This window comes from Sarcophilus harrisii, chromosome 5, assembly GCF_902635505.1.
Source record: "Sarcophilus harrisii chromosome 5, mSarHar1.11, whole genome shotgun sequence".
Lineage (NCBI taxonomy): Eukaryota > Metazoa > Chordata > Mammalia > Dasyuromorphia > Dasyuridae > Sarcophilus > Sarcophilus harrisii.
Window position 1 is genome coordinate 81,324,393 of NC_045430.1, and position 25,532 is coordinate 81,349,924.

Genomic DNA, 25,532 nt, shown 5'->3' on the forward strand with positions numbered 1-25,532 from the left:
AATAATGCAGATACGGATAATAGTAGAGTAATAACAGTATTTTCCAAAGGGTTATAAAGATAAAATGAGGTATTTGTAAAGAGCTTTGCAAATCTTAAAGCATTAGATTGTTATTATTACTATCGTTATTATTTTTATTATCCATCCCTTCATCTGAACTCAATTGATTTGTCACTTCTACATTATCTTTGTCTCCCAATTGCTGGCACCCTTCTCCTCCTCTATCACTTTGTATTTATTTTGTTTATATTTTGAATGTATATGTTCTTCTCCAGAGAAGTACAAACTCCATGAAGGGAGAAGTAGTTCAGTTCTTGTCTTGTGTCCCCATCATTTAGCAAAATACCTGCCTAATAGATAATTGTTAATATTTTTTTTAATTTTAATTCAATTAACATAATCCTTTCAAAGGAGAAGACATAAATATCATTGTATATTAAATTGTAAATTTATTATAATGTGTTATTCTTTTTTAACATATAATAAGCCATCATGAAATTTTTCCTTTTTGTCCCCTTTTCCCCTTCTTCCTTTTCACCTCCATCCTAGAGATAGCTACCATTAGACACAAATAAATGTGTGTATCACATCTTTGGAAATAGAGATCTAGATAATAGTGATATTGATGGGTCAAAGGGTTCAGGCAATTTAATAACTCTTTGGGCATAATTCTAGTTTACTCTCCAAAATGTTTGGATCAGGACATAATTCCACCAGCAATGAATTAGTATCCCAGTTTTTCCACATTCCCTTCTAATTGGTCCTAAAGGTAAGAAGGAGCCACCAGAGTAGGAGAATGAAATGGTCAGACCTGTGCTTTAAAAATATCACTGACAACTGCATGAAGGTGGTTTGAAATGGAATGAGATGGAGGTAATGATTCCATTTAGGAGCTTATTGCAATAGTCTAGGAAGAGATGATAAAGTTCTAACCTAAAGTGATGAATGTGTGAATGGGTAGAAGGAGGCAGATAACAGGAGCTTTGTGGAGGAAGACATGGTAAGTTCTGGCAAATGATCAGGTACAAGGAACAAGTCTGAGTCAGAAGTCAAGGTTTTCTAAATTAATGTTTACCAGAATCAGTTGAAGGAACTTTTATTCTATTCTGAAGAATGGAAGATTTGTGGGGGAGGGAAATATGACAGCTACCATTAAATATTTAAAGACTTGACACAATAAAGAGGCATAATAAACTAGTTCTTTTTGATCCCATAGTGTAGAATTGAGAATGATGGCTGGAAGGGACATAAGGAAACACTTTCTCATGATAAGAGTTATATCAAAGCAGAAAGGTCATGGACTTCTCAGTGGAGATCTTTAAGCAAATTCTAAAGTTGACTGTGTTTTAAAGAAAAGAGGACAGATGTAAGGATTATTAATAGTTAACTTTTATGTAGTACTTTAAGGTTTGCAAAACACATTACATGGATTATCTCATTTGATTCTCACAATTTGATTCTCTGTGAAAAGTAGTACTATTATTATCTTTATTTTACAGAGATGAGGATAAGAGGCACATGACATACTTGTAGCTAATTCAGTTAGATTGGATTTGAGAGAAACTAAATGGATTTGAGAAAATCTAGATTGGGGAGAAAGGGAAGAGTTAAAAGAAAATTATGATGATTCAAATATGGAAAATAACCTAAATAGTATTCCAGGGACATGAAGTGAGAAGACAGTGTAGGAGTATGGGTTTAGGAAGATTATAGGAAGGGAAGATTCATTAAGGCCCTTTTATTTCATAGATGAAGTAATTGAGACTCAGAGATATTAAAGTGAAGTGACTTGTCCAGAGTCACAGTTATTATTGTTATTAATAACATTTATTAATATGTCTGAGGCAGGGTTCAAACTCTCATTTTCTTGGTACCAAGGAAGTTCCACTACACCTCCAAATAGAAAGTAAATTAATGTTAGATTTAAATTGATGAGGGGGAAGGGGAGGGCGATCCAGTTGTAAATATCTTATGGGCAGCTGGAGATGAAGGTTTAGTGTTCAGAAAAGAAGTCAGAATATGATGCAGATTTGGGAATCTTAAAAGTAATAATTGGCTATAGAAGTAAATGAGAATACTGAGTGAGAAAGCACCAAAAGAAAAGAGAAGATGGTATAGGAGAGTTCTCTGATGAATACCCAATAAAGAAGGAGAAAGAGACTGAAAAGAAATATTTAAAAGATTTGGCATCCTTGGGATAGAATGTATAAGTTTCTTGAGGTCAAGAATTGTTTTCTTTTTCCTTCCTTTTTATTCCAGGGCTTGGTATACTACCTGGCATATAGTTAGAGAATGACAAATGGATTTTGATTTAATTACTGAAGTCAAAATTAGAGTAAGAATGAGTGGTAAACAATATCAAAAACTGTGGAAAGATCAAGAAGAATGAGAACTGAAGAAGCTATTGAATATGATATTTGGGTTATTGGTAACCTTTAAGAGAATTATTTCAGTACAATAGTAGTCATATTTTAAGAGGCTGAGATGAAAATAGTGAGAAAGTGGATAAATAATACATAATCAACTTTTTCAAGATGTTTAACTATGGATAGAGTGAGAGAGATGGGACAATAATTGAATGGGTGAGAAGTGTCAAGGAAAGGACTTTGTAGGTTAGGGAAACCTGAACACATTTGTAGACAGATTGGGAGGAAGCAGTGAAGAGGAAGAGAAAGAAGATGAATAACAGAAAGGAGATGAAGGTAGAATCAAGGTTCTGGAAGAGATTAAGGGATGAGGAAATGAGATGAAGGGCAAAAATAGAACAATTAATAAGCTATGAAAGCAGGAGTGAGAAGAATAACTTCACCAAAGTAGTCTATATAAAGTGTGAAAGTATGAGACAGAAGTGAAAAGGTAGGCTGGAGCAAAACTATGAAAGGCCTTGCATACTTAGTCTAAGTGGTAAGCAATAAAGAATCACCAAAAGATTTTTATGCAGGAAATAGATATGATTGCAAGTATGCATTAAAAGACCATATTCTGGCATGTGTGTGATTGGTTGATTATCAGGCAGAGAGATTAAGGACAAAGAATAGAAGTTTTTATCTAATTGCCCAAGCCTCATGCCATTGGACAGTCTTGAAATATCTTGAGTTGTCAGAGAAGTATAAGATCAGGCCCAGAACTTGGTCATCAACAGCTATTATTGCTTCCCAAGGCTTCTAACCCCATGGACAAGTTAGTCTATTAGATCATAAAGCATTTCTTTAAAATTTTACCTTGTTTCCCTATTAGACCTAGGAATGTAATATTCTTCTAAATAATAAATGTAAATATGGATAGAGACATTTTAGTCTCCTCAAACAATGGAAGAGCTCATCACCTCAAAGAGCTGGGAATGTAGGAAATGATTGCTACAGGTGATTTTTTTAATAATTACTAATAAAGTATTTATTACAAAATGAAGATTAATCTCATGAGCCCAAATATTGATGAAAGAGTGAATACAGTACACAATGAGAGGAAGAGTGGTGTCATAAACAAAGCCAGCCTTCTAGTGAAGAGAACTTAGTTCAGCACTTGGCTGTGACATTTTCTAGTTGTGTGTCTTGCTATGGGCATCAGACCATAAGCTCATAGATTTAGCACTGGAAAGGAATTTATAGGATAGTCATCTAACATGACCCCTTCCTTTTATAGAAAAGGAAAATGAGACTTTTAGAGGTCAAGTTATTTCATAGAAATCACTAAAATAGTGACAAAGTTATGGCTTATAACTAGATCTGCTGACCTTTAATTGAATATCCTTTCCATTTACACTGCTTCCATACTAACCTATCTGGATCTGGTTCTCTCCAGTGAAATGAGGTTAATATACCTCGGACTGTGGAGAGGAGTATATACTTGCAAGTTTTAAAGCCCCACAGAATTGTCAGCTGCAGCTCATTACAGATTTCATGTAATGCTTTCCAGGATGATAAGTCACTTGGTGTTTATTATAGATGCTAGATATTTTAGTGAGAGCAGGGTGAAAAATGAGAGCTAATTGTTTCAGATATTATTAAGTAGGAATTTCCACAGATCATCAAATAAGATAAAAGATGAATTTAACAACTTGAATCCATCCTGGTTGAAATATGCCCATGTTTTTTATATAATTCCCCCAATTGTGCCTAATTAGGCATGTCATTGCCCTTGAATTTCTGTACTATTTTCAGAGTAGCTAGCTTCATACACACAAATGGTTGCATGAGAATAATGAAATAAATGCTTTCTTCTGTTGGACTGGCTACCTCTTTATCCTTTTCTTTGTACTTTAAACATAAAATGAATGGTACTTGAATCTGTTTAATTATACATATAAATAATTATGTCATTACTAAGAGCTTTTTTGGGGGGTGGAGGGAGGAGGGAGTTCAAAGGAGATCCAAATATGATTTCATTCCCATAGGGAGTTTGTAGTGAGGAAAATACTGCAACCAACACAGATGGGGAAGAATTCTTCTGCTTAGGGCATTGAGAGATTATATGACTTTCCTAGGTCCACACAGACAGTTTATAATGGAATCTGAACCCAGGACTTTCAATATCAAAGGTCAGCTCTCTAATAATCTTTCAAAAATTTCTAGTCCAATTATATTTCCTCCACTTCTCCACAGTCATGTTGCTCACCTTGTGCATTCCCCAAGCCCAAAGCTAACAAGATTATAGATGTTATAATGCTTTCCATAATATCAGGTCAATATAGCTCTACGCCTCTTTTAATAATATATACAGGGATATACTTTTTATTTAGGATTTCTGTAACTTTAAGTGCTAGCTTTTCTCTGAAAATGTAAATAATTGATACAGCATTCTATATAATTCATTGATATAAAGCTGTACCCAACATCTAAAGTACAGTTTTAAGCTTTAATAACTTCAAAAACATAAATGCTACAAATGTAAAAAAAATTGAAAAGAATTATTTAAATTTGTAAAATATGGAAATGTTTCTTATAAAAATTCAGCAAATCTACTATCATATTGGGTCCTATGTTACTCTTAGTCAATTTTTGAACTTTTAAAAACTTTTATCAGCTGCTGCTTAGTAATTGATAGCCCTTTTGTACCCCAATAAACCATTTGGTCCCCATCTTTCCCTCCATAGGTCCATCTTTCTTTTAAAAAAAAATCCATAAAACATTTGGTAATTTGTTTTATTACTTGTTTATTCTCTTATGATTATATTTATCTTCCTTGTGTTTCTGCTCTTTTGAATGTTTTCAAGTTTTAATATTTTTGACCCTAACACTGTACATTGAGGGATTTGGGATTGGAGACATAACTGGTCCCAGCTGGGAGCCAGTACTCTATTATTCAGGCCCAACCTAGTCATGAACACTAGTTCTCCCTGTAGTCACACTCATAATAGTCCTTACTTCAATTTCATTCTTGGCTTTCATCCTTTCCTTTGAATCAGTCTGAAGTTTTTTTCTGGATTACTAGTAAATCGGGAGGGTATTCCAGGAAGTCTCTGAATCCTTTATGCTGCCCAATCTTAGGCTGGGCCCTAGGCAGAAAAGTCATTTTCATTTCTGACTTTCTCATCTCATGGTGGAATGGATATTTGATGTTTGTTGTGGGGTAGAAGACAGGGGAGGAGTGGAATATGCTGACAGAATGTCTGTAGTAGGGAGGATCCCAAGAGGGGGACACAAACTTATAAGTTGGCTTTGTGCAGACTGATTGAGCAGTTCAGGGATTAGAGTTATTTTGTGTTAATTCATAAGGGTTTTGATTTTTGGACATTCTCTCTCATTTGTCCTGTGGATGCATCTGTAATTAATCCATATCTGGTTTTATGATTTCTTCTTTGGAGGTTAAAGAATAGAACGGATCTGAAGAAAGTGACTAATTCATCTTGCATCTTCACAGTGCAACTTTTTTCTTATTTGTGAGAATTTATACTTATGAAGACATAAAAAGCATGAGTCTTCTGTTCCTACTTTTACTATTCCATTTAGCCAATCGTGTGAAAATCCCTAGCAATTAGAAAATCTGAAAATATTCATAAGAAATGGGATTTTTTTTCTAAAATGGGGAATTTCATGATCCATTTTGAGGAATAAGCTGCCAGTTCCTTGCTAACACTTGGGTATTTGACCTACTATCTCACCCATTCCTAGTCCAACTAACTGTGATAATATATCTATTTAATATCTATATCTATCTTTCTACTCATCTATCTATATAGACAGTACTATAAATATGTAGTATAAATATCTATTCATCTATGTATGCCCTATCTGTATCTATAGGTAGAAATATAGTACTTTAGATTGATATGTAGTATATATAGATATTTATCTTTATCTCTCTATAGTTATAGACATATATAGTATATATAGACTGGTAGATCTTTCCATATATATTTATTTATAGATCTAATTGTCTATAATATCTATAGATCTATAGATCTATTTATATTTGTCTGCATGCATGAAATGCTGCCTAAAATGCCAGGGTTACCATCCAACTTTTTCTCACTAGACTTTACAGATTGATGGTCCTTTCCCTTCCACTACACTTCTCCTCAGATGGGCAGATTTGAAATTCTAATCTCTTTGGTGTTGGACAGCTAGTGGACACTCAATTAAGATGAGTACATGATAACATCTCATCACCAGCTCTCAGAAGATTTCTGTTGGCTATGAAAAAAACACAAGTCAATAAACTTTATTGTAGATTTGAGGAAGTATCCCTCTCATCTTTTGCAAATTTTTAGTAAGAAGGGATAACAGAGACAATGAGATGAAAGGATGTGTCTCATTCAGATTGAATTTGTACTTCTTAAACAGTGATCCCTTTTCAGACTTCAGACAAAATTCTGCACATAATTTTGTACCTTATAAAAGATTACTTTGAGTAGCTAATTTGCATATGAAAATATCAGCAAAGCTGCTGTGCAGTCAGTAGCAACAATGATTTTGCCTGTAGGGCACAGATTGCCTTGATTTTTCTCATCCATAATTTCATGGAATAATAAGAGACATTTAGAATTTAAAAATAAAACAAAACACAACTGGAGAATGCTGAACTCCAGCAGTGTTTGGTCATTATTAAACATTATTAATAGGAGAAAGAGAGCTTCAGAGCTGAAGCCCTTAAGAAGCAGAACTGGGAAGGGTAAACCTAATTCTAGAGTAATGATCCTGCTCTTGATGAAAGAACAACTTCAGAACATGAGGCATGGATTGAAGCTGATCCTAAACTTAAAAAAAACTACAGTTTAACTGAGAGTTCAGAACTCATATCCAGAAGAAACACTGGGTCATGTAAAGAACAAGCCCAGCTTAACCCTGGAATACTAAAGTACCACAGAGATGAGTTGTCATCAGTATTTCTTATCTACATTCCTCACTCTTCTAATTGACATTCTGCCAAGATGTGAGAGAATGAACTCCAAGAATATGTGGAGTAGAGAGAGATGGCAGAGAAGAAATGTTTTGTAGCCATTATTTTTACTATGTCAATTCAGTAAATGTTTTTGTTTTGAGTTTTATATATATATATATATATATATATATATATACATATATATATATATATAATACTAATTAAGTGTTAAAGGGAAGGGTACCTTTGTGACTCACTATCTAGAATTTTAGAAACAATACTTGCTATACATACTAAAATCAGTGAGAACAGTAGCCATCTTTTGAAGAGACAGCTCATGGAAAGGATGCTGCATAGAAATTTATAAGTTTTATGTATGTGGCTTTTTTATTTCTTCCCTAAGCAGAATAGTTAATTTAATGTAAAATCCCCAATTTAGAAAATATTTTCTATAAAATTGTTGGGGGGATAATACAGAAAGTAAAATGTGATCAATTGTCCTCTTCAATTACTTTTTGAAAAAATATTTTATTTTCCCCAATTACATGTAAAAAAATTAAGAATTTTTAAAAATTTTGAGTTCCAAATTCTCTCCTTCCTCCCTACCTTCCTCTCCCTCCTCTATGAACCAGTAAGCAATTTAATTTGGAATATAAATGTGCAATCCTGCCAAATATATTTCCACATTAGTTATGTTGTAAAAGAAAATACAGACCAAGGGGAAAAAAACCATAAAAAAAAAGTGACAATAGTATGCTTTGATCTGAATTCAGACTCCATTGCTTTTTCTTCTCTGGAGGTGGGTAGAATTTTTCATCCTAAGTCCTTCAGAGTTGTCTTAGATCATTGAGTTTCTGAGAATAGCTGTCATTCACAGTTGATTATGATATGCATATTGCTAGTATACAATGTTCTCTTGGTTCTACTCTTAACCTTTGCTATCTACAAACCTCAAAATAATTCTGACTTATTTGAAAATAGGATATTAAAACATCTCCTATTAACTTAGATCTCTTCCCATAACATGTACCCATGAGAATAGCAGAAAGAGGATCATATATGGTGTCTTTGATGCTATTTGAATAAATCAAGCTGCAACAAAAATCTAGGATGAATAAAATCTTCTGGGCCAAAAATGTGACATTGTAAAGGTTCTTAGAGATGATCATTGAGTTCTATCATTTTACACAGAAGCAAATTGAGGCACAAAGATATTAAATAACTTGCCGAAGATAACAAGCATTTTAATTAGCTCAGTTAGGTCCTTGGTCACCAAAGTCAGACTTTTTCCTTAGAAACAACAGACATATTTCTTCCTTTGAGTCATTTAATCTCCAACGTGGATAATTAAATAATTTCAAGAAATGAATTTATTTATTTTATAAGACTTCATAATTTAATTTTTGAACCATGATGAATTAAACTGGAATATGTTTAGGTAGAATGGACATCCTATAGAGAATTGTGGGCAAATTACTATTTCTGCAGGGAAAATATACTTAATTTAATAGTGTAAAAAACATTCATTATAATATTATCTAGCTCTATTTCAGAAAACTTCACATATATAAAAATGAATATAAAAGAAAATATTATAGTCTTCATTTTTTTTCTGCTCTTAGCTAAAAGCCCAAGCTATTAAGTGCTGCACATTTCTATGAAAGCTCTGTTAATTGGTCCCTTCCTCTAAGACATGCATTCTCCCACAATTCTGAAGTATAGTAGGATTATCAAATGCAACAAGAAGAATGATTTTGTCTATTACCTATCAGGCAATTGGAAAAATGTGATTTTCCTTGGGTACCACACTAGAGGGATGTTCCCATCCCTGCCAGATTGTCCCAGCAGGATCTTTCTAACACATGGTGAGGAATAGGAGTGGGTGGCAAGATGTTGGGGGCAGATAATTGAACCTCAGATTTCTCTTTCATCTAGGTGATAGCTGCCATCTGATTCCCAGTGTGTATAATAAGGAGAGAAAAGTCTCATCAATTCTTCAGTTCCTCTCTTAATATTATCCTTCCAGCCAATCTTGTGCCTCTTTTGAAGGACTAGTAGATTGATCATCTATGGTAAAAAGTATAAGCTTCTTACATAGAATATTTTTTTTCTCATCAAATGGTACATTCTGTTTTTTAGGGAAAATATGTATAAAAGAAGTCTCCATTTGGAATGAGTAATATTTTTGTTAACCTCATTATTAACATATGGTCAGACTATCCTTGGTATATTTTTCATGAAAAAGAGCTGCCTTCAGTTGGCATTCAAATTCATAAACTAGGACTTGCTTAAGCTATACAATGAGTGTGAGACTCTTCATGTGCTTCTGTTTTCATTCTACTGTAAAAAAAAATGAAAAACAAAAAAATGAATTCTTTCCATTCAGCTAAGACAACATATAAGCAATGGATGGATTATTCTTATTACTTCAATGGAATTGTATTTCAAAGTTTTACTTTTGAGAGGGAAAGGGGAAAGAACAGAATTACCAGTTCCTAGGGGAGTTAATAGGAAATTTGGAGAAGGGAGAGGACAAAAATATTTTTATAAGTTATTTTAAGTTCTTTTCCTCTGATTTATTCTTTAGCCATTCCTCTCTTTGAGTGAAAGAGAAAAAAAAAAAAAAACGGTTCTAAGTGACTGATATATCACATGTCATAATGAAAGCAAATGGGTTAGAGCAGACTATAAATAGTAGAGCCCAACGTCTTCTCATTAACTCTACCTTTTAATTTGCTAATATTCAATCATGAAAATAAATATTTGAAATAGAAATGATTCTGAGATTATAAAATGTTTGCTTTTTTGTGATGGGTTTTATAAAACATATTCCTGTTTATCTAAACAAACTTGCACATATTACCAAGTAACATTATTCGAAACTGGTCAAGTAATCTTGGTTTCATTTTTTTACAAAATGAATAGCACCAAATAAAGAATGTGCCCAGAGATATAAATGAGGTTTATAACTCCAATAGATTTAAAGAGGTGTCCCTGGTTTCCTGGGGATAGAGATGCAGCAGCAACAGCTGTAATTTGTCTGAAATGTGAGAGCTGGCCATCAAAGGATGCAGATGTCATGGTTGATTTACCTAGCAAACATCTCACTCTATGTGGTGGCTCAATTAGAAAATGAATTTAGCACATGGTAAATCAAAATCTGAATATTCTGCATTTCCTTCAACTTTTCTCCTGTTACTTCACACTTTAAAAAAAGAAATAAATAAAGAAAAAGAAAACAAACACCTTTTTCTCCATACTTCCCCATGGTAGAATACATCTCTAGTCACTAAAGTCCTTGGCACTGTCAGGTGGCTCAATATCAGAAGCACATATGGTTTTGTCACTGGAAAAAAATGCCATAGAAAATGCAATGTATTCTATTATTATCTGCTTTCAAAACTTTTCCACCTGACTTGATTTCCTAGCTGAGGTTCCAACTGAAGAAGAGATTTTGAATGCAATTTGACTACTTTCTTGTGGTAAAGCACTGGATGGTGATTCTATTCCAGCTGAGATTTACAAGGTGGGTGGTCCATTGCTTACATAAAATTTTCCAGATTTTATGGCAAGAGGAAGTTATTCCCTAGCAGTTCAAGATTGTCTCCATTGTCCATCTTTGTGGATTGTGACAATCAGAAGGTGGTCTCTCTCTTAGTCTGTTAGCAAAATTCTTGCTGGAGTCCTCCTTAATAAGCTGACCCTACCCCTGGAAAAACCTCATCTATATGAGAGCAGGGTGGCTTCAGAAGGAGCTGAGGGACAGTCAATATGATGTTTACTGCCCAGCAATTCCAGGAAAAATGCCAGGAGCAGAAGATCTGACTAAAGTCTTTGATGACTGTCATTTATGAGAATTTATAGAAAATTATGTCAAAATTTGGTTACCTAGAGAAGTTCATCAACATAGTATATCAATTTAATGATGGAATGTTTGCCCGAGTTCTGGACAATAGACAATGCTCCTGAGTTTTCCCAGTCACCGACAGAGTGAACCAAGGCTATGTGCTTATTCCCATGCTTTTTAGCACGATGTTTTCAAACATTTTTTTTGTTTTTATTAAAGTTTTTTTTTTATTTTCAAAACATATGCATGGATAATATTTCAACATTGACCCTTACAAAACCTTGTGTTACAATTTTTCCTCATTCCTTTCTCCCCCCCTCTCTTATGCTAACCATGGTAAAAAATATATGTTAAATCCAATATATGTATATATATTTACACAATTATATTACATAAGAAAAATCAGGTAAAAAGGGAAAAAAATGAGAAAGAAAATAAAATGCAAGCAAGAAACAATAAAAAGAGTGAAAACACTATGTTGTGATCCACACTCAGTTCCCATAGTCCTCTCTCTGGGTGTAGATGGTTCTCTTCATCACAAGACCATTGGAACTGGCCTCAATCATGTCATTGTTAAAAAGAACCATGTCTATCAAAAATGATCGTCATATCATCTTGTTGTTACTGTGTAAAATGATATCCTGGTTCTGCTCATTTCACTTAGCGTCAGTTCATGTAAGTCTCTCCAGACTTCTCTAAAATCATCCTGCTGATTGTTTCTTACAGAACAATAATATTCCATAACACTCATATACCATAACTTATTCAGCCATTCTCCAAATGATGGGCATGCACTCAGTTTCCAGTTTCTTGCCACTACAAAAAGGGCTGCCACAAACATTTTTTGTACATGTGGGTCTCTTTCCCTCCTTTAAGATCTCTTTAGGATATAAGACCAGTAGAAACACTGTTGGATCAAAGGTTATGCACAGTTTGATAGCTTTTTGGGCATACTTCTAAATTGCTCTCCAGAATGGTTGGATCAGTTCACACCTCTACCAACAGTATATTAGTGTCCCAGTTTTCCCACATCCCCTTCAATATTTGTCATTATCTTTTTCTGTCATTTTAGCCAATCTGAGAGGTGTATGGTAGTATCTCAGAGCTATCTTAATTTGCATTTCTTTGTGTTTTAGAGCACCTTTTCATATGACTATAAGTGGTTTTAGTTTCTTCATCTGAAAATTGTTTACTCATATCCTTTGACCATTTATTAATTAGAAAATGGCTTGAATTCTTATAAATTTGAGTCAGTTCTCTATATCCCAGTTTCCCAGTTTGTTGCTTCTCTTCTAATCTTGTCTGCATTCGTTTTGTTTGTACAAAAACTTTTTAATTTAATACAATCAAAACTATCCATTTTGTGTTCAGTAATGAACTCCAGTTCTTGTTGACCAAAAATTCCTTCTTTCTCCATAGATCTGAGAGGTAAACTATTCTATGTTCTTCCAATTTGCTTATAATATCACTCACTTTTTATGTCTAAACCATGAACCCATTTAGATCTTATCTTGGTGTACAGTATTAAGTGTGGGTCAATGCCTTGTTTCTGGCATACTACTTTCCAATTTTCCTAGCAGTTTTTGTCAAATAGTAAGTTCTTATTCCCAAAATTGGGGTCTTTAGGTTTGTCAAACACTAGATTGTTATAGTTACTGGCTATTTTGTCCTGTGAACTTAACCTATTCCACTGATCAACTACTCTATTTCTTAGCCAGTACCAAATGGTTTGAATGACCCTTACTTTATAATATAGTTTTAGGTCTGGACAGCTACGCCACTTTTATTTGCATTTTTTCCATTAATTCCTTGAAATTCTTGACCTTTTGTTCTTCCAGATGAACTTTTTTTCTACATCTGTAAAATAATTTTGTGGGAGTGTGATTGGTATGAAACTGAACAAGTAGATTAATTTAAGTAGTATTGTCATTTTTATTATATTTGCTCAGCTTACCCATGAGCATTTGATATTTTCCAATTTATTTGTGGGGAAAATGTTTTGTAATTATGTTTATATAGTTGCTGACTTTCCCTAGGCAGATAAATTCCCAGATATTTTATATTATTGACAGTTATTTTTAATGGAATTTTTCTTTGTATCTCTTGCTGTTGGACTTTGTTGGTAATATATAAAAATACTAATGGATTTATTTTGAATCCTGAAACTTTGCAAAAGTTGTGAATTGTTTCTAATAATTTTTTAGTTGATTCTCTAGGGTTCTCTGAGTATATCATCATATCATCTACAAAGTGATAATTTGGTTTCCTCATTACCTACTCTAATTCTTTTAATCTCTTTTTCTACTCTTATTGCCAAAACTAATATTTCTAACACAATATTAATTATAGTAATGGTGATAGTGGGCAAATTTATTTCATCCCTGATCTTATTGGGAATGGTTCTAGTTGGTCCCCATTACATATGATACTTGCTGATGATTTTAAATAGATGCTACTGATCATTTTAAGGAAAAATTGATTTATTTCTATATGCTAGAAGGTTTTAAGTAGGAATGGGTGTTGGATTTTACCAAATGTTTTTTTCTGGATCTTTTGAGATAATCATATGATTTTTGTTAGTTTGTTTATTGATAAAAATCATTTATACTAATAGTTTTCCTAATATTGAACCAGTCCTGAATTTCTGATATAAATCCTACTTGATCATGGTGCATTATTCTAGGGATGACTTTCTGAATCTCTTTGCTAATATTTTATTTAAGATTTTTGCATTAATATTCATAAGGGAAATTGGTCTATACTTTCCTTTCTCTGTTTTCACCCTACCTGGTTTAAGTATCAGCACCATATCTGTGTCATAAAAAGGAATTTGGTAGGACTGCTTCTTTCCCTATTTTTTCAAATAGTTTGCATAGTATTAGAATTAATTGTTCTATAAATGGTAGAATTCACATGTAAATCCATCTGGCGCAGGGATTTTTTCTTAGGGAGTTGATTAATAGAATGTTCTATTTCCTATAATCCTATATAATGGTTTAGACATAAAAAGTGAGTGATATTATAAGCAAATCGGAAGAACATAGAATAGTTTACCTCTCATGTCTATGGAGAAGGAAGGAATTTGTGGCCAAAGAAGAACTGGAGTTCATTATTGAACTCAAAATAAATAGTTTTGATTGTATTAAATCGTAAAAAATTACTATTTAAGTAATTTATTTCCTCCTCTGTTAATCTAGGCAATCTATTTTTTTAGATATTCCTCCATTTTACTTAGATTATCAAATTTATTGACATATAATTGGGCAAAATAACTCCTGATTATTGCTCTAATTTCCTCTTCACTCTTCACAGGTGGAAATTCTCCTTTTTCATTTTTGAGACTAACAATTTGATTTTTTTCTTTCCTTTTTTCTAATCAAATTAAATAGAAGTTTACTTATTTTGTTGGGTTTTTTTTCATAAAACCAACTCTCACTTTTATTTATTAATTCAATAATTTTTCCCTTTCAATTTTATTAATCCCCCCCTTTTATTTTCAGAATTTCAAATTTAGTATTTAATTGGAAGGTTTTCATTTGTTCTTTTTTTAGCTTTTTTAGTTGCAAGCCCAATTCATTAATCTCTTTATTTTATTCAAGTAAGCACCTAGATCAGACATGTTTTCTAATGCCTTCAATGAGGACAAACATGGAATCAAAGTCAGCTACCACATTGATATAAATTCTTCAACTTGAAAAGGCTGCAAACCAAAACTAAAATGGAGGGAGTGTGGGTGAATAATTGTTTGTTTGCAGATGATTGTGCATTCAATGCAGCCTCCAAAACTGAGATGCAACAAAGTATGGATCTATTCTCTGCTGCTTGTGCTAATTTTGGCCTAGCAATTAACATAAAGCAAATATAGATCCTCTATCAGCCAGTACTACCCTATCCATGGGTGGAAATATCAATTACAGTAAATGGTGAGGTTTAAAATGCTGTGGATAAGTTCTTTCACCTTGGCAGTATACTTTCCAGGGATTTCCACATTGATAATGACATTGCCAGAGCAAGCTCAGTGTTTTTTACTCAATATATTTTCTCCCTAAGGCAATTGGGGTTAAGTGACTTAGAGTAACACACCTAGAAAATGTTAAGTGTCTGAAATTTGAACTCAGATCCTCCTGACTTCAGGGCTGCCACCCTCCCTCCAGATATATTTTTTAATCTTCTCTAACCATGTTTTTTCATTTGTAAAATAAGGGATTGGATCCCCTATTTAGTAAAGTTCTTTCCATCTCTATCATTCTATAATCCTAATCAGAGGGTAGTTGTGTGTTCTGAATGGATCCAGAGTTTCCAGGGATTTAAATTTAAATATTCATTCCCAAGAATATTTTAGACTTCTTTGTATACTACTCCATTGCCCAGCCAATGACTTGAATCATTGATCAGTTTTTGCTAAAAATAAATATACAACAATTCTAGAAATGATAGATTTATAGCCATCATGGATTTCACAGATTATCTGGTCCACCCATCATTTTGTCTACAACTACTTAATGTATGTAGTAAGTATGGATTCAAATTCAAATATGTTGGCATTAAATGTAGAACTAATATTATTTCAAACTTTTTGATGTAATTGTGCTGTTCTAAATATGGAAAGGACAGTTAAATAGCACAGTGGACTGAATACTGAAGTCAAGAAAAATCATTCTTCCAAGTTCAAATCCAACCTCAGAATCTTATTAGTTGTGTGAACCTGAGCAAATAACTTAACCCAGTTTTCTTCAGTTTCTTCATCTGTAAAATGAGCTGGAGAAAGAAATGGCAAACCACTCTAGTATCTTTGCCGAGAAAACCCCAAATGGGGTCAGGAAAGGTTGGACAGGACTGAAATGATTGAACAACAACAAAAAATGGAAAACTGAAGAATTAATGATTTGAAAGAAACCAATCATTTCTTTTCTTGAAAATAGTATCTTCTGGATATTTGTGGGACTCTTCTAAAGTTTTGTAGTCTGAAAGGTTGAACAAATTCTCAAATTTCTTAATGCCATTTTCTACGAGAGATACTCTTTTCAATCTGAACATAGCCCTTCAGGGATTTTCTACAATTATATGTTTAGCCTACCATGATAGGGCCTTACGAAGGAAGACTAAGAAAATATGCTTAGAATGGAAATGTAACATATCTCAAAGTTTGATAAATCCTTAAGAAATACCAGAACTGATCATCTTGGACTTGTTGTTTCCATTTCTGTCTAAACAACTAGATCTTTGTTCCTTCTATTGAGTTACCTTCCTCACGGGCCATGGATCATGAAATTTAGTTTGAATTTGAAATCAGTCTCTTGTCTATCACCCTTGCTATATATCTTGAAAAAAGCAACTGATGGCATGACAAGGACCACGCTTGACTTTCTCCAGAATTCTTCATTTATCATTTAGTCATTCAAGAAAAGCTTGAAGACAGTGATGTAGTAAAAAAAAAAAAATGCCAGATTAAAGTAAAAAAAGAGAAAACCTGTTTTTAAATCCATGTACTTCAACAACTTAATTCAATTCAGCAAGTACCTTACTATGAGTTGAGGCATCTATGAAATAATGGATAAAGAGATAGACTTAGAGTCAAGATGGCCTCCATTCAAATACTGTCTCTGACACATAGTGACTGAAGTGATATTGAGCAAATCATGTAGCCTTTCAGTACTCTAGATGACATTCAGAAACCCTGTATGGTAGAGGAGGTGCTGGCCCCTATTGGTATAGGAGTTCCTTTATCCACTAATTCCCTATATCAAGCAAATAACAGGATCAGTCTCTATCTTTATTCCAAATACATTTCAGGCATTTTGTTAAACAAAAACAAGACAGCTATTGTTCTCAAGGAGCTTACATTCTACTGAAAATGGGAACATAAAAACAGAAAAGCAAAGCAATTGGAAGGGGGGGTGATGAGAAAGAACTGGAATGGGAAAGGTAGGAGAGATAAGAATTCTAAGAAATAAAGATAAAATTTCATTCCAAGCAGAGAGGACCACATAAAGGTGGGAGTGAAGGTTTGAATTTGGTCTTAGTTACCTTACTCATATAATGAATTTGGACAAAATGGTTTTCAGTGTCCCTTCCATGCCAAATTCTGTAGACATCATTTTTTCCATTGCATTCTTTCCATTCCTGGAGTGACCTCAGGCTTTTGCTCTTTGTTCATCACAGATTGACAATATAATTTGATGATCATTGCTAGCAATATGAAGGACTTAAATCTTTCTTCTTGATCTTTCATGGTCACCTAGTAATTGGTTCCATCTGTGCAGAGGTGGCTGAAATTAATCTAGGTGACTGCATCTTCAGATTGATTTTCAAAGAATAACAGAATTTTATAGTTGGAGAAGACTTCATTGGTCATCTAGTAAAACTATATCCCAAAGGAGTGCCCTCTATAATATACCAGGAAAGTGGCTGTCCAGTCTCTGCTGAAGACATTTTTAGGAGAGAGAACTTCACATTTCCCAAATTAACTCATTTCACTTGAAGACAATGTAAATTATTAGAAATATTTCCTGACAACTTGTGGCTTCAATCCTTTGCTCCTAATTCTGACCTTTGGGACAAACAGATCAAATATAATCCCCTTCACACATAACAAGCCTTTAAGGCAGGTCAGCACTTTCTCTAAGTTTATAGTCCTAGAGAGCTGCCCAAAGCTTTGATATTTAAGAGACTTGGTCAAAATTATAGGGCTTATATAGGGCAGAGGTCATCCTTGAAGACAGGTGTTCCTGCCTCCAATGTCAGCTTTCTATCCATTATAGAAGACCATTCTCCCAGGATGGACTTGAAATTGTTTCTTTTTATTATAAAGTTAACAATTATCAGCAAATATGATTCAGTACAGAAAGATGAACTTAAAAATCTTACATGAAATTGTGTATTTCTATTCCACACAATTTTAAGTGTAAACTAAAGTTAGCATATTAGGAATATAGTGAGGTGGTATAGAAGAGAAGAGTGTTGGGTCTGGAGTCAGGAAGAGTCATCTTCCTAATTTCAAATTTGGTCTCAGATACTTGCTAGTTGTGTTATCTCAGGCAAGTCACTTAACCCTGTTTGCTTCAGTTTCCTCATCTGTAAAATAGAGAAGAGAATGGCAAACCACTCCAGTATCTTTACCAAATGGATTCATAAAGTCAGATATGACCAAGAAAAATAACAACAACAAAGCAAAAGTTTATAGTTAAATTTAGCAAAAAATACATGGGTAAAATAAAATATAAAGCCAAATAACAGAAGAGGAACACAAAAATGTAATATTTTCTTGTAAGCACCAACACCTAGAATTAGCTACAGCTGGAAAGGAATGCTACAAAAAGATCACTTCGGTTTAACATATTGGTATAATACAGAAGAATCAAAGAAAATAGAACTGTTATGTAAAGTAGTTGAAAGACTGATCATGAATGATGAAGTCATAATTTCTAAACTCCATTTTTGCTACTTTTTTTTCTGACAAAGAATACCACTCAGTTTTGTGTCCCCATGTTCTGATGTCCCCATCAGAACATTTTGTTTTCTTCTGTCTTTAAAATATTTTATTATGCTCTTTTCCTTTCTATTTTTTTCTTTGCATCTGTCAGCACCCACTAATTATGGGATAAGAATAGAAGCTAGAAGTTAAGCAAAACAATTTGCAACATCTGCAACTGAAAATGTATATCTCTTTATGTACCACTAGTTGTGTGACCCTGGGAAAGTCGCTTCAAGATATTCAGATGTTTTTTTTTTTAATCTAAAATAAAAATAATAATAGCACATATCTCATAGGAGTTCTATACATCAATTGATATTAAATATGGAAAATACTTTGCAAATATTAAAACATTATATGAATGTGATTCCCTTACTCTTACCTCATATCTAACTGTTCCTATGGGGTTGTAGTGATGATTTAATGAGATAATATTTGTAAGTCATTTAACATAGTGCCTGGCACACAGTAGGTGCCACATAAATGTTTGTTCTCCCCTCATTCCCATGGCTTATCTCACTTTAAAAGTGCTTCCCTTTTTTGAGTGAGACTTTTACAATACTACATTGTATAATAGATACCACATTTTTGCCATACTTACCTCTCTCTAAGTATCTTAACACTTAGAATTTCCAGTGACCTTAGGCCTAAATCTATATTTTCTTGAAGTATGGGTTGCTTGCATCATTACTTTTTTTTTCTATTTATGAGCATTTTTATTGTATAAATGGGGAAAGTAATTCTTTGCAATATTCATGAAATTTGATTGAATTTTTTTAAAGCAGTTTCATTAGACTTTGAGGTGAGGCCAATGCTTTAATACTGCCATGTCAGCCAAATGCATCTTTATACCCTTTAAAGGGAACTTCTTATATTCAATTTATTTTTTTTTTAACTCTACCCTTGGCCGCAGTCAGAGATATGCCTCTCTATCATGATGGAATGTGTTATCTGCCTACAGGGAAAGAACTGTTATTGCCTGAATACAGACTGAAGCATCCTATTTCTCTGTGTGGATGTGTCTTCCTCTCTTCTGTCTCTCTCTCTCTCTTTCTTTCTCTCTCTCTCTCTCTCTCTCCGAGTCTTCTTGTACAAAATGACTAATATGTAAATGTTTTACATGATTGCAAATGTATAACCTATATTGACTTGCTTACCATCTCAGAAAGCAAAGAGGAGAGGGAAAGAAAGAGGGAAAGAGAATTTGGAATTGGTTTTTTAAGTTAAAAAAAGTATTTTTTAATATGTAATTGGGGAAAAATAAAATATGTTTTTAAAAAGAATTCCTTTCTAACTCTATCTCAGAAAATCAGTGATGTACAAAAATAGACAGGTAGATAGGGAGGGAGAGAGAGAGACAGAGACAGAGACAGAGAGAGAGAGACAGACAGAGAGAGAGAGACAGAAAGAGACAGAGAGATTGAGAGACAGAGAAACAGAAACAGAAAGAAAGGAAAAGAGGGAGGGAGGCACACAGACACACAGAAAAATGAAAAACCACCAGTGACTTAGAATCTAAAAGTACCAGATATTTTAGGAAATGGATATATCTTGCAACATTGTTCCATGTGCCATGTAAGCCGGGTTATCAAATACTTGAGTAGAGTTCCAACCCAGCAATAGTAAATGCATTCGTTTCTTTCCTCAAGAAATTCATTTTGGGGGATGAGTTGAAAGAGCTTTCTAGTGACTGAAATAATAAGTAAAAGGAAAACAGGGAAAACAGGCAGTCTTTGAAATCTGAACTCTATCAGGATTGTCAGTTTCCTCAAAGGTACCAAACCAAAAACCTCTAACTACACCTAACTTTAAAATCAGTATGGACTACTATCTACAGAGGTCATGTATTTATGAAAATGACCAGACCTATAAAGGAATCCAGAAGCTGCATCTTTCTCTAATATACTTAGTAATTTTCCAAAGTATATGAGCTTAGTGATCACAAAGGCCACAAGTCTGGAACAGGCAATGGTACAAGCCAGTGATATCAGAACAACCTTGTCTAATACAAAAGCATTTTCAGACTTCAGTTATCAGAACTACTTAAAAGCATTATCAGAACTACTTCAGTTCATGTTCTCATTTACCTCTACAAGTGCCTTTTACTTATTTGGGGGAGGAGGGGATAGGGAAGGAATCAGGGTGGAATGACTTGTTGAGGGTCACACAACTATTAAATGACTAAAGATCAGATTTGAATTCAGGTCCTCCTGATTCCAGGACTGGTACTCTATACACAGCAACACTTAGCTGCCTCTGCAATAGCCTCTTAATAAATCTCTCTTGAGAATTAATTTTAAAAAATACAAATGAAGGTGATCTAGTTATACCAGACCTAAAACTATATTATAAAGCAGTGGTCATAAAACCATTTGGTACTGCCAAGAAATAGAGTAGTCGATCAGTGGAATAGATTATGTTAACAAGATACAATACTCATGGGGGCAGCTAGGTGACGCAGTGGGTAGAACACCAGCCTTGAAGTCAGGAGGCCCTGAGTTCAAATCTAATCTCAGATACTGAATACTTCCTAATTGTGTGATCCTGGGCAAGTCACTTAACCCCAATTGTCTCAGCAAAAAAAAAAAAAAAAAAAAAAAAAAGATATAATACTCAAAGACTTAGTAATCTAGTGTTTGATCAACCTAAAATCACAGCTTCTGGGATAAGACCTCACTATTTGACAAAAATGTTGGGAAAATTGAAAATTAGTAAGTAGAAACTGGGCATTGACCTACACCTAACACCCTATACCAAGATAAGGTCAAAATGAGTTCTTGATTTAGACATAAAGAGTGATATTATAAGCAAATTAGAAAAATAAAGGATAGTTCATCTTTCAGATCTGTGAAGAATGAAGGAATCTGTGGACAAAGAAGAACTAGAGAATATTATAGAATGCAAAGTGAGTAATTTTGATTATATTAAGTTAAAAAATTTTTGTACAAACAAAACCAATGCAGACAAGATTGAAGGGAAGCAATAAACTGGAAAAAAAAATTACATCCAAGGGTTCTGATAAAGGCCTCATTTCTAAAACATATAGAGAATTGACTCAGATTTATAAGAATTCAAGACATTCTCCAATTGATCAAAGGATGTGAACAGACAATTTTCAAATAAAGAAATTAAAGTCATGTATAATCATGAAAAATACTCTAAATCATTACTGATCAAAGAAATGCAAATTAAGACAACTCTGAGATGCCACTACACACCTCTCAGATTGGCTAAGATAATGATGAATATTGGATGGGATGTGGGAAAACTGAGACACTAATACATTGTTGGTGGAGTTGTGAACTGATCCAACCATTCTGGAAAGCAATTTGGAACTATGCCCAAAGGACTATCAAAATGCAATTTCTCTACTGGGCCTGTATCCTAAAGAAATCACAAAAAAGGGCAAAAGCACCTATTTGTGCAAAAATATTTGTTGGAGCCCTTTTTGTAGTGGCAAGAGACTGGAAACTGGTTATAGAATATTATTGTTCCATAAGAAATGATCATCAGGATGATTCGAGAGAGGCCTGGAGAGATTACATGAACTGATGCTGAGTAAAGTGAGTAGAACTAGGAGAACATTGTAACACAGCAACAGCAAGATTATATGATGACCAATTCTGATAGACATGGTTCTTTTCAATAATGAGGTGATTCAGGCCAATTCCAAGGGTCTTGTGATGTTGAAAGAAGTATCTGCATCCAGAAAGAGGACTGGAGGACTGAGTGTGAATCACAAGATTATATTTTCACCATTTTTATTGTTGTTTCCTTGCATTTTGGGTTTTTTTCCTCATTTTTTTCCCTTTTGATCTGATTTTTTTGTGCACCATGATAATTGTGAAAATATGTATAGAAGAACCTAGCATGTTTAACATATTGGATTACTTGCCATCTAGGGAAGGGGATAGGGGAAAGGGAAGGAAAAAAAAATTTGGAACACGAGGTTTTGCAAAGGCGAATGTTGAAAATTATGCACATATAAAAGAAAGAAATTTAAACCTCAAATTAAATCAATACACAAATCTCTCTTGCATCAAGTCCCTCCCTCTCCACTCAATTTTCATTCAGTTACTGAAGTGATAATAGGCAAAGATTTGATCATGACATTCCCTTACTCAATAAATTCCATATATCTTCTCTGTTCAAATACAAATTCCTGTGTTTGGAATTTAATAATAGCTAGTGATCATATATTGTGCAAAGGGTTCTTCAAATATGCAAAAAGTATTAAGGTAGTTTTCAGTTACTAAAACTGAAAAAAATCTGGATCCCATCTACCTCTATAGTCTTATCTTACATAACTTTCCTTTACTTCAATTATTAAAACTGAAACCTATACTAACAACTTTTACATAATCTCACTTTATCCTCACAACAACCCTGGCATTAAGGTGCCATTATTATTACTATTTTTTACAAATGAGGAAATTGAGGAAGACTCAAAGTGAATGACTTTTTTCCCAGGGTCACACAGCTAGGGACTGAGAGATTTAAACTTAGGTCTTCTTGACTCCAAACCCAGAATTCTAAGTATTAGGCTACTTAAGATTCCCTGCCCAATCTGGTTTCAAACTACATTTTTGTACATTGTACATTGTACATTACCTCTTCACTTCTTCCATTCAGCCAAAGTAACTTTCATGCCATTTTTCACATAAGACATTCTATCTCCTTTCACTAGTTGTTCCCCATTCCTAGAATACACCTCCTACTCAAATTAATTCATCTCTTAGAATTGCTAGTTTCTTCAAATTACTTTAAATACTACATTTTCCTATGTGAAGCTTTTCCTGATCTCCCCAGCACCCAGCTTTCCCTCCCCCAGTTGCCCTAATTATTTTATTTGTTATTTCTGTCTTCCTCAAATTGAATATAAGCTTCTTGAACACTATCATATTTTTTCTGTTTTGAACTCCAAATTACACAGTGTCTGGTCCATAGCTAGTGCTTAATCAGTGCTTGTTGTGGAATGACTAAAGAGTGGATTTGCTTTTCTATTCCTTCCTATTCAACACAATGTTTACTATGCACTATTCTGTGTTGAAAAGAAGAAGGAAGCAAAAGTCCCTGCCTGCACTCCAGTGACTTATAGTTTAATAGCATAAACAATAGACAATAATTACTGATGTTTATATTATTCCTTTCAAGTTTTCAAAATACCTCACATTAATATCTCATTTATTACTATCTCATTTCTTCCCTTGAGGCAGATACTATAATCCCCATTCTCATATAGATGAGAAAATTCAGGCTTATAATGTCTAAAATAACTTAGATATTAAGTGATGGATTTAATCTATATCTGTCTCTTAATTTCTACTATTATTCACAATGCCATATGGGGTTTCTTAACTAAAGGAGGGTTTGCAAAATTATGACTTACTATTGGTAAATATTTGATTTGTATACCTATTTCATATATTTATATATTCGAGGTCATATACAAATTTCTCAGGCTAATAGAGGTCATAAATGGAAAAAGTTTAAGAAGCCCTGTATCTATTAAGCAACAATGTCTATAAGATGAAGAAGTTTTGGACCAAAAGACCTTTGAAATCCTTTTAGCTCCGGTTCTCTGATCCTAAGATTTTGTGTTATCAGGTGGGTCATAATTGGGCCTCTTTAGCTGAAGTATAGATTGGAAAGGTCAGAAAATTGGATTAAGATGAAGAAAAGGCTATAAGTTAAGCATTGTTCGAAGAGGACACAGACAAAGAAAGAATGGGCTAGAAAAAAATCAAGAGAGATTCACTAGCAAATAGTGGTTAGAAGTTACTAATTCATCACACGTCTATAAAACATCCAATGTGGTACTACTTTAGGAAAAAAATACAATACTGAATGAGGATAAAACAGAAGCATAGAGAATCCAGAACAATAGTCATTTTTGGGAAGTAACAATAAACTAAGTATTAATTGACTCAACTAACTCATTAAGTAGACTGTTTAGAAAATAGAAAGGTAATTTCGTTGTACAATCCTTTCTAGGGCTGCCACTCTCAACTTGAATCCATCTTAATGAATGTGTCCTCAGGAATTACTGTCTCAGGTTCAAAGATATGCAGAGCTTACCCAACATAGAGGACTCAAGTGGAAACTGATTTGGGGAGCAAATAGCTGCTACTATATCTGGCCTGCCCACCGAGACTAGCATTTCTGGGTTGCCTGAATCTCTTCCAATAAATGTAATATGTATCATTTTTTAAAAAGTATTAAAACTTTAGCTAATAAGACATCTCTGATGCATTTACCTTTAACTCTTAATAAATGCAATCAGTTCAATTGAAGCACTGCTATGATTAAAACATTAAAAGCAATCATTTGAATCATTCTCTTCATGGAGGATTGATTGCATTCTTCCACAAATATAGACCTAGTAGGAAGAGGAGGTGCAAAGACAGAGGTGAGGTACATACAAAGGGAACCCATGAGTCCAAGGTAACTAATGATTGTACTACCAGAGGAGCCAATTTCCCTTTCTCTTTTCATGATGTTTTCATGATGCTATTCCCTGACTAGAGCATCTTCTCTGGGCAGATCACTCAGTTTATTAACTTAATAAGCCTTATTAAGTTGAATCAGTTCATAAAATCTTCCAGTATTCTCTAGATTCCTCATGTTCATCATTTTAATGATAAGATCACATTTCTTTATATTCATATAATTTATTCAGTAATTTCCCAATGGATGAGCATTTTTTTTTAATTATCAGGAACTTTTGGTTTGTTTCTTTAGGGTGATTTACCATGAAAAAATTGTGTATATTTAGAGATATGATGGGTGAACTTTTACCTTAATTTTGTTAGAAACCAGGCCTCCAGGTCACTTCTTACTCAAGCTCATCATCTTTCCTCTAGAACCTTGGACTCTTGCCCCTGGGAAACT